The 8,702-nt window shown below is 60.9% G+C and overlaps 1 long non-coding RNA gene across 1 annotated transcript; it reads left to right on the top strand.

The window, feature by feature from the left end:
- The first annotated feature begins 2,546 nt into the window (after positions 1–2,546).
- Positions 2,547–8,256, top strand: LOC112668796 (uncharacterized). Its single transcript, XR_003141885.3, has 2 exons — positions 2,547–6,657; positions 7,761–8,256. It is a non-coding gene; the product is annotated as an uncharacterized LOC112668796 (long non-coding RNA).
- Positions 8,257–8,702: the final 446 nt, after the last annotated feature.

Below are 8,702 nucleotides of genomic sequence, written 5' to 3'. Positions count from 1 at the left end.
TCCTATGGTCAGACAGGAGTGGTCAGTCACTGCCCCGCTCCTGGCTTGGCCAGACTGCTGAGACACACGCTCATGCTTGCTCGCCTGGTGGGGCACACTGTCCTCATGAGCTCTGACAGGTGCACCATCTGCCCCCAGACCTCTGACCCCAGAGCCTGGGGTGAGAGGTGGGCTCCCTCCCCCGCCCCCCTGCAGCTCCCTCAGCCCTCCCTCCCTCAGCGGAGCTCCTGCTGTGTGCCGGACCCTGGCCTGGGCTTTTCCACAGTCACAACAGCCCTGTGTGGTTGACGGTTTTGATCACTGCTTACAGGTGGGGAAACTGAGGCTCGGAACCAAGGTCTTGCCTAGTCACACACTAAGTGATGGAAGAGGAGGACCCAGTCCTTTGCACGGCAGCCTCTCCCCCCTGCTCAGCTCACACCCCAGTGCCTGCAACCCTCCTCTGTCCCCCAGGACAGTGACCGAACCATTTCACGGGGCCCCCCATGGTGAGTGGTGATTTTACAAGGATCCAAGTGCAGAAGCAAAGGAAACTTTCCATGGCTGGTTCTAGGGGCTCGTGGCCACGTCAATGGCTAGAGTGGGCACATCGTTTTTCTTGCCCAGGTGTGGTTCCCCTGAGCGCAGCTGCGGGCCAGCTGTGGTTCTAAGCGCTGAGCCTGGGGCATCCCTCAGCAGGGAAGGGCCAACAAGGACAGATGGACAAAAGGCGCTACGTGTTCTGGATGAAGGGAAGGGCGCTGATGTGATGGGGCCGGGAGGTCAGGGAGGGCCTGTGATAGGGCCCCAAGGCTGGAGAGGCATGGTGGGACAGGTGGCAGGGCCAGCAGGTAGGTTTCCCTGCAGGGGCAACACTGGGGAACCCCACCCACCCACCCAAGAGACAGCCGCTGGGGCTGGGGGGCATGAGGAAGCGCTGGTCCCAGCGGGCTGTGTCTGAGGCCCCAGGCCCCGCTCCAGGCGTCCCTGGGCAGTGGCAGGAAGTTGGAGGCCCCACATGAAAGAGGACCAGCTGCCGGTGGGGGCGTCGGGACAGGGACAGGATTAATGAGGCACCAGCAGCTCCTGCTGGGCCCAGCTGCCTCGGAAGGTGGCAGCAGGCCAGGGACATGGGTGGAACTCAGCCCATGCGCTGGGGAAGGGGCACGTAGGAGGCAGCCCCTGGGGGCTGTGGGAAGCAGTCAGCAGAGCTGCAGGCTGGAGGCTCCACCCCCCCACTCCCTCCTGGCTTCCCTGAGCCTCCAGAACCCCACCCTGACCTCCCTGCCCACCCCTCACCCTAGTGTCAGCCTCCAGCCTTTCCAACTGTCCTAATGGCAAATCCAGGCCTGGCCACTTCTGAGCTGTGTGACCTTAGGCAAGTTATTAACCTCTCTGTGCCTCCGTTTTCTCGCTTGTAAAATGGACTCTACCGTTGCTCCTTCATAGGGTTGGGGTAAGGAATAACAGGACGAACAGCACAGCACCTGTCAGGGAGATGCTCCCCACGTGTGGGCCCAGGTGGGACCTCCACCCCCCATTCAGAACAGCCTCTGCTCCAGACACCCCGCCGGGGCACTGCCCCTCTGACTCGGTCATTTCAGGGGCCTCGGCTCTCCGGGTGCTCGCCGCCTCCAGGACAAGCCCGGTTGCTGCCACAGTGCCCGGCCTCGCTGCTGCCGCCGCGGTCCTGCTCCGCGTGGTCCTGCTCGGACCCGGACCCGGACCCGGACCCGGACCCGGACCCGGACCCGAGGGTTTGCAGAGCCCCTGCCCCCTCCCCGCAGGAGCGGCCGGCGCTCGGGTCAGTTCGCAGGGTGGCCACGAGGTGGCGGCAGCGCTGCACGCACCGGGCCTGCAGGGCAGGTGGGGACCGGCCCCCACCACCGAGGCGGCCACCTCCCGGCCCCGACCGCGAGGGTCCAGCTCGGCCCTTCCCGGCCCGTGTGGGGCTGGGGGCGCCAGTCGGGGGGTCCTCCGTGGGTCTGGGCGAGGGACCTCAGCGCCTCTAGTCCCTCCCACCCACTGGGCTTCGGGGACATACGGGGCAGCACCTAAGAGCCCTGTCCCCGGAGGCTGCAGAGGCGGCCAGCGCCCCCCCCCCGCCCCCAGGGCACAGGGCGCCGGCCCCACGCTTCCAGTGGCCGGGCGTGGGATCGTGGGGACCCGGTTCGCCCGCGCGTTCACGCCAGCCTGTCCCGCTCCCTCCGGGCGCCCTCCCTGCGGCTCCCCCCAGAGCGGAGCCCGGCCCCACCCCCTTACCCCGGGGAGGGGCCGCCGCCCCGCAGCTGTGCCGCTCGCCTCGCTGGGGTGGCTCCTCCCGGGACCCCGGGGCCGCGCCCCTCCCGCATCCGCTGACTTCCCGCGGGCGGGGGCGGGGGCGGGGGCGGGGCGGGGCGGGGCGGGGAGGAGGTCTGAGTCTCAGGGGTGGTCAGCGGGAGCCCCTCGGGCGGTGCCCTCGTCCCACTGCCCCTGCTGCCGCAAAGCCATCCCCTCGTGGGTGCGGTTCTGGACCGTGCGCCCCGGCCGCCCCGCCCGCGCCCCGACCGCCCCGCGCCCCGCGCCCCGCGCCCCGCAGAAGCCGGCCCAGCCCCCGCGGCGCCGCAGACCGGGCCGGGGTCCCCGAGGCCTCCCGATGGGCCTCGGCCGCGGGTGCCGTCTTCTCCCTGCGATCTCACGGTCCCCGCGTGGGGCAGCGTCCCCCGTCCAGCGGATCGGATCTGCGCCCGCCCTGTGCCCTCGGCTAACCCGAACCCCCTCTTGAAAGGCCCTCTCTCCAAAGACAGTCCCACTCTGAGGCCCCGGGGGCCAGGGCTTGGGCTGACTAAATCAGGAGCGGGCGCCCGGGCCCTCTGGCCGCCCTCCCAGGCCCACCTGCTCCCACCCGGGAGCACCCGCCTCCCCTGCCCGCCCCTCCCGGGGCAGAGGCGTGAGCTGGTTTGCGAGCCCAGAAGGACCAGAATCCGGAGAGTAGACGAGAGGTCACAGGGCCCCCCTGGCCCCCCAAGCCACCCATTATGTTCTAGAGCAGACCCAGAGCCCTGAGTTCACAGGGTTCCCTTCTATCCCCTGGGGCAGGACATGTGGGGAAGCGCCCCGGTGGGGCCCCATCCTGTCCCCTGGCCTCTGACTCAGGCCCATGGCCTCTCCCTGCCGCTGCCCCGGCGGCTCCACAAGCCCCTTCCCCCCACTTCCGGCCTGGCTCCACCCTGAGGCTAGGCCTCTGGACTTGGCTGACACACGGGAGGAGTCCGCACCTACCCAGGCCGCAAATCCTGGGTGGTAAGAGTCACACACAGGGAGACAGGGGCCCAGGGAAGGGCCGGACCTGCCTAGCACTGTGCTGCTCCCCCACGCAGTGCAAGGTCGCTGGAGGCTACGTGGTTCCAGCCTGGGGGGTGCTCCTGGGTCAGGGTGGGGAGCCACCTGCCGGCAGGTAGGTCTGCAGCATCGGTGAGGAGGCAGAGGTGGCTGTGAGTTACAGCCCCCCCACACACACCCCGCAGCCTCCCTCACTAGCATGCTGGGTGCCCGAGAAGAGGGGAAGGGGGGGCTTGGCCCGTTCTCAGAGGCAGGAAGGAAGTGAAACCCAAGCTGGGAACACCCTTGCACCCACCCCCAGCCCCACCCCAAGCTAGCCCCCAGAAAGGGGAAGCAGATGGTCCACTGAGGAGGAAGGCAAGGGGGCTGTCCTGCCCCCTGGACACACTTAGGGTGGCAGGACCCTGCCCTTACCACTCCTGGGATGGAAAGAAATTCCCATTTTACTTTACTTTTAGAAAAGTAAGACTCGGGAGGGTCCACTGGCCAGTCCAAGGTCACACAGCTGGGAAGTGCACAGGCCTTGTCGGATGCTCTTTTCTGGAGAGAAAGGGTCTTTGCAGGAGCAGGGCTGAGGTGTAGTTTATTCCAGGGCCCAGGCTGCTCTGGAGCCAGAAAAGCCCCACGGTGCGTGTGAGAGCACATGTGTGTGCACACTTGCACAGGCAAATGCAGGTGCAGAGCCTCCTGGCCGCCTGCAGGGAGGGGGCTGCCCCCCAGGGGCCTGGACTGCGGATCTCCCACGGGAGAGCCCCCTCGCAGGAAGGGGGGTTCAGGGTGCTGGGAGGCCTGTGCAGAAACAGCCCCTGGCACCCCACACCTGCTCCAGGCTCCCAGCGAATACTGCATCCGGAGGCCAACTGGTGTGGCAGGTTGTGAACTCTCACCCAGGTCCCTGGATGTGGAAGTTTTCTTACCCGTTTTGGTGTGTTGTCTATAAAACAGTTTACGGCGCACTGAGGAATTCAGTTTTTGTTTTTTGTTTTTTGTTTTTTTTTTTTTCCTGTAACACGTCGTCATCGGACTCTTGGCCCTTGCGGCTCACCGGGCAGGTGCTCATTCCAGCCTGAATGAGCAGCCTCGTCCCCGGAACGGACTGCGGACTGCACCGGCCTGTTCACCGGCCCCGCTGCGCCCTCCTGCCTCCCCGGGCCGGAGCTGAGGGCAGCAGCGCCCCCCCTGACCAGGGTGCCACCGCCATGGCTCCCGTCAACCTTGGCCCTAACTCTTCGTCACACGTCACCCGTCGGGACCACCCTGCCCTCTGCACTGGTCCCTCCACTCTGCAAATCTGGCTCCTTGACTCAGAGGAGCCACTGGTTCTCTCCCAGCTGCCCCGTGCCCCTGGCACTTGGGGATCTTGGCTTTCAGACCCCCAACTTCCAGCAAGAAGCCCTTCCCCAGTTGATCTCCCCAGCAGTTCCACCCCTGGCCCACCAGCTTTGGGCTTTCCTCGATGCGGCAGCAGAGCTCCAGGGCCAGGAGAGGGTGGTGGAGCCCCCGAGGCTGAGAACAACCAGAACATTCTAGCCCCACTGCCCTCTGTCGCTGGTCCCTCCCTGCCATCTGTTCATCCTGAATGGATGCCGATTCAGCCATTGCCTCCCCCGCCCCTCACCCACCCAGAGCCTGCAGAGACACCTGCCACACAGAGACCTCGGAGGGCCCAGCAGAGACGGATGTCACACAGCAAGAACCACCCTGGCACCAGCTAAGAGACCTCTCCGTCTTCCCTCCTCCCTGCCACAGCCCACCAGAGAAGAGAGGGACCCGGAGGACAGATTCGGGGTGGGGGGATGAGGAGCAGGGACCCCACCCCCAAGTCCCTCCGGCAAAGTCCTCAAGTACTGAGTGGCAGGTAGGAGGGGGATCAAACCAGAGGAGAGTGAGCTGGAGCCTGGACCTGGTCGTGTGTGAAAGCGACAAGTTAGCAGAAGGACCTGAGGTATCACAAAGGCTGCGATGGCACCTGGCCCAGGGCGGTGGGTGGGAAGGGTGAACCCGTGTCACTTCCAGGTCTATGAAGGATGACTTCAGGTGTGTAAGCTGGGGAGACCGGGGGAGGGGGCGGAGAGGGAATCCTGTGCTTCTGGAGCCACCGGGAGGAGGGGATTGGGACCCCTGGGCAACCGGGGGAGGATGCAGGGAGGATGCGGGTAGGGAACAGGGCATCCCCAAAAGGTTTGGAAGAACAGACCTATCGGGACGCCTGGGTGGCTCAGCAGTTGAGTGTCTGCCTTTGGCCCAGAGCGTGATCCCCAGGTCCTGGGATGGAGTCCCATATGGGGCTCCCCACAGGGAGCCTGCTTCTCCCTCTGCCTGCATCTCTGCCTCTCTCCCTCTGTGTCTCATGAATAAATAAATAAAATCTTTAAAGAAAAAAAAAAAGAAGAAGGAAAGAACAGACCTATAGCAGGTGCCTCGCTAAAGCATCTTCTGCGTGGGGCCTGATGTCACCCCTCTCTGTGACCTCAGGACCTTTAGTAAGTCCTCTGCTCACAAGGATTTGTCAAGAGTAGGATTTTGCAAATGGAAGAGGGGTGAAATTTCACATCTGAGTCAGCACAGGACCAGCAGAATCACTGAGGAAGAAGCAGGAGCAGGGGATGGGTGCAAACCTAAGTCTCCAGGTCTGAGATCTTCAGGGCTTCAGACGCGTACGTGGCATCAACTCTGTCCCCTCCCCAACTCCTCCTCACATGCAGCCATGAATAAATGTCAAAAGCCTAATGTGACCGGGTTTCACAACACCCCCATGTCAAACCCCAACCACACACCCTTGCTCTCTCAGGTTAAAGACCCACTTCCTGGCCTGGCCTCACCTCCCAGGCCCCAGAGGGGCCACACTTGCCACACTCCAGATCTCTGCCCTGTACACTCACAGGTTTTCATACCTCAGATGGTTTACACCCTGACCACAGGGCCCTTGCACATGCTGTTCCCTCTAGCACTGCCCTGCCCTCAGTTAACAGACTCACCCTTCAGGACTCAGCTCATGACAAGTCACTCCAAGGATGCCTGGCTCAGCGGTTGAGCATCTGCCTTCTGCTCAGGGCATGATCCTGGGGTCCCAGGATCGAGTCCTGCATCAGGCTCCCCACAGGGAGCCTGCTTCTCCCTCTGCCTGTGTCTCTGTCTCTGCCTCTCTCTGTGTGTCTCTCATGAATAAATAAAAACAATCTTAAAAAAAAAAAAAAAAGACAAGTCACTCCAGACCTTCTCACCATGTCATTCATCTCAGAATTCACCTCCATGACTGTGCTGGCAAAGAGGAACGGAAGAACCACAAGGTGGCTTAGAGTCCACACCTGAGACCAATCCTGATTCACGCCCAGGCACCGGGCCCACCTTCCTTGAGTATGTTTTCATTTGAATCACGAACAACTTGGGAGTCTGTCATCAAAGGGGGGGGGGGAGGCTGGGGGGGTAGACGACCCACCTTATCCCCCAGATGACCGTACACTGCACACTCTGCTGCTACTCGTAGAGGTGGAGGGGGCTGTTAGACATTTCTGGAAGGTGAGGCATGGGCAGGAGCATGAATGAACTTGCCACGTCTGGGGGCTGGACCCAGACTGGCCTGACGAGGTTGGGGGATGTGTGAGAGATATGGAGCCTCACTATTGGGCAGCTTGTTTTTAACACAGGTAAACTGCAGGTCAAATCATGTCCCCTGCGACATTTAAAAAAAAAAAAACCCACAGCAAAACTTCTCACCTCAGTTAGCAACAGGTAAGGTTTTTGTCTCGTCCTCCAACAGAAACCTGGTAAGGACGAGAACGCAGTCATAGACTGGTGGTGCCATCCGGCTAGTCAAGTCCAGACTTTGCTTACACATACCTCCAGTGATGGGCCACTCACCACCTCCCATGGGAACTCATTTCGCCGACGCAGACCCATTAATTAAGCCATAAACTAACTGACATATTGTTCAGTGTGTAACTGAGTCTCGGTTTGGGATGATGGAAAAAATATTGGAGCTGGATGGTGGCCCTGGTGGCACAACGACATGAATGTCCTCAACGCCACCGAACTGCAAGCTTTTTTTTTTCTTTTTAACTACATAACAGTTGGTTAAAATGGTGAATTTTATATTATGTGTATGTTACCACAATGAGAAAAAGAAAAAAAAAGCACCGTTTCTGGGCTTCACAACCTACGAGCTGTGTGACTTTGACTACTTTTAAGTGACCTTTTTAAAGTTTGCTTTTTAAAAAACTCCACCTGGTGGTGAAGACAAACAGACACCCCCAACCTCTTGGATTCCCTGATTTCCCTTCATTCAGTCCTGTTCCCCCAGCTCAGGAGGCTGGGCTCCAGATCCCGCATCCATCCTGCCTGCGACCCTGTCCTGCTCTGTGCTAGGCTCCGAGGACCCACCTGGGAGCAACTCACAGCCCCTGGCCTCCCAGACACACAGGGAACAAGCAGATTTTTTTTTTTTTCCTTTTCTTTTTTAGGTGAAACATGGCTCCAGCTCCATGGGTCCAAACCCAGACCGGCCACTAATCTCCCGAAGGACTAGACCATGGTGACCTGTCCCTGAAGACTCACTTGGGAGGAATGATGACAGCAGCACAGAGGACACTGGTCCCTGAATGATCGGCACACACAGTGTGTGTGGGATGCAGCCTGTTGGGCCCCTGGCAATGCTGGGTGACCCAGGGCAGCTTGGAGACGTGCCAGGAATGACCATCTCTGAAGTCCCCTCCCGGATCAGCCCCACCCGACCCCCCAGGAATCACTGACCAATCAGAGAAGCAGCCGGAGAGCAGGAGGGAACCCCAAACCCGGAGGTCTCAAATCTCAAACTGGCAGGCCAAGAGCCGTATCAAGGCCTGGAGTGATTTTGTTCTGTTTTGTTTTTTATTTTGTTTTTAATGCAGTTATTGCCAGTGTTTGCAAAAACGATATAAAATGTCTCGTTTCTCTTTAAAAATAAAAAAAGGAGGCGCACTTGGGTGGCTCAGTGGTTGAGCGTCTGCCTTCAGCTCAGGTCCTGATCCCAGGGTCCGGGAATCGAGTCCTGCATCGGGCTCCCTGCTTAGGGGAGAGTCTGCTTCTCCCTCTGCCTTTGCCCTTCCCCCTGCTCCTGTGCTCGCTCTCGCTCTCGCTCTCTCTCTCATGAATAAAATCTTTAAAAAAAAGAACGTTTAAGATCTGCTCTTTTAGCTACTTTCAAATATATAAGACGGTGCTGCTGACTAGAGTCTTTGCACGCGACACATCCTGAGAAAAGCGTGGCTGCCTGGGCACACGTGTGTCCCCGGCGGGTGGGGAGCGGCACTCAGGGACCCAGGCAGGTGGACAGGTTCCAGGCCGGTGGGGGGGTGGGAGCAGGGGGTGTACACGCTCCTGACACCACTCCAGCACCCACGGCTGGCACGGTGCCCCGAGAGCTG

This window comes from Canis lupus, chromosome 10 (assembly GCF_003254725.2).
Source record: "Canis lupus dingo isolate Sandy chromosome 10, ASM325472v2, whole genome shotgun sequence".
NCBI classification, from domain to species: Eukaryota; Metazoa; Chordata; class Mammalia; order Carnivora; family Canidae; genus Canis; species Canis lupus.
This window is presented reverse-complemented; position numbering and strand designations above follow the sequence as displayed.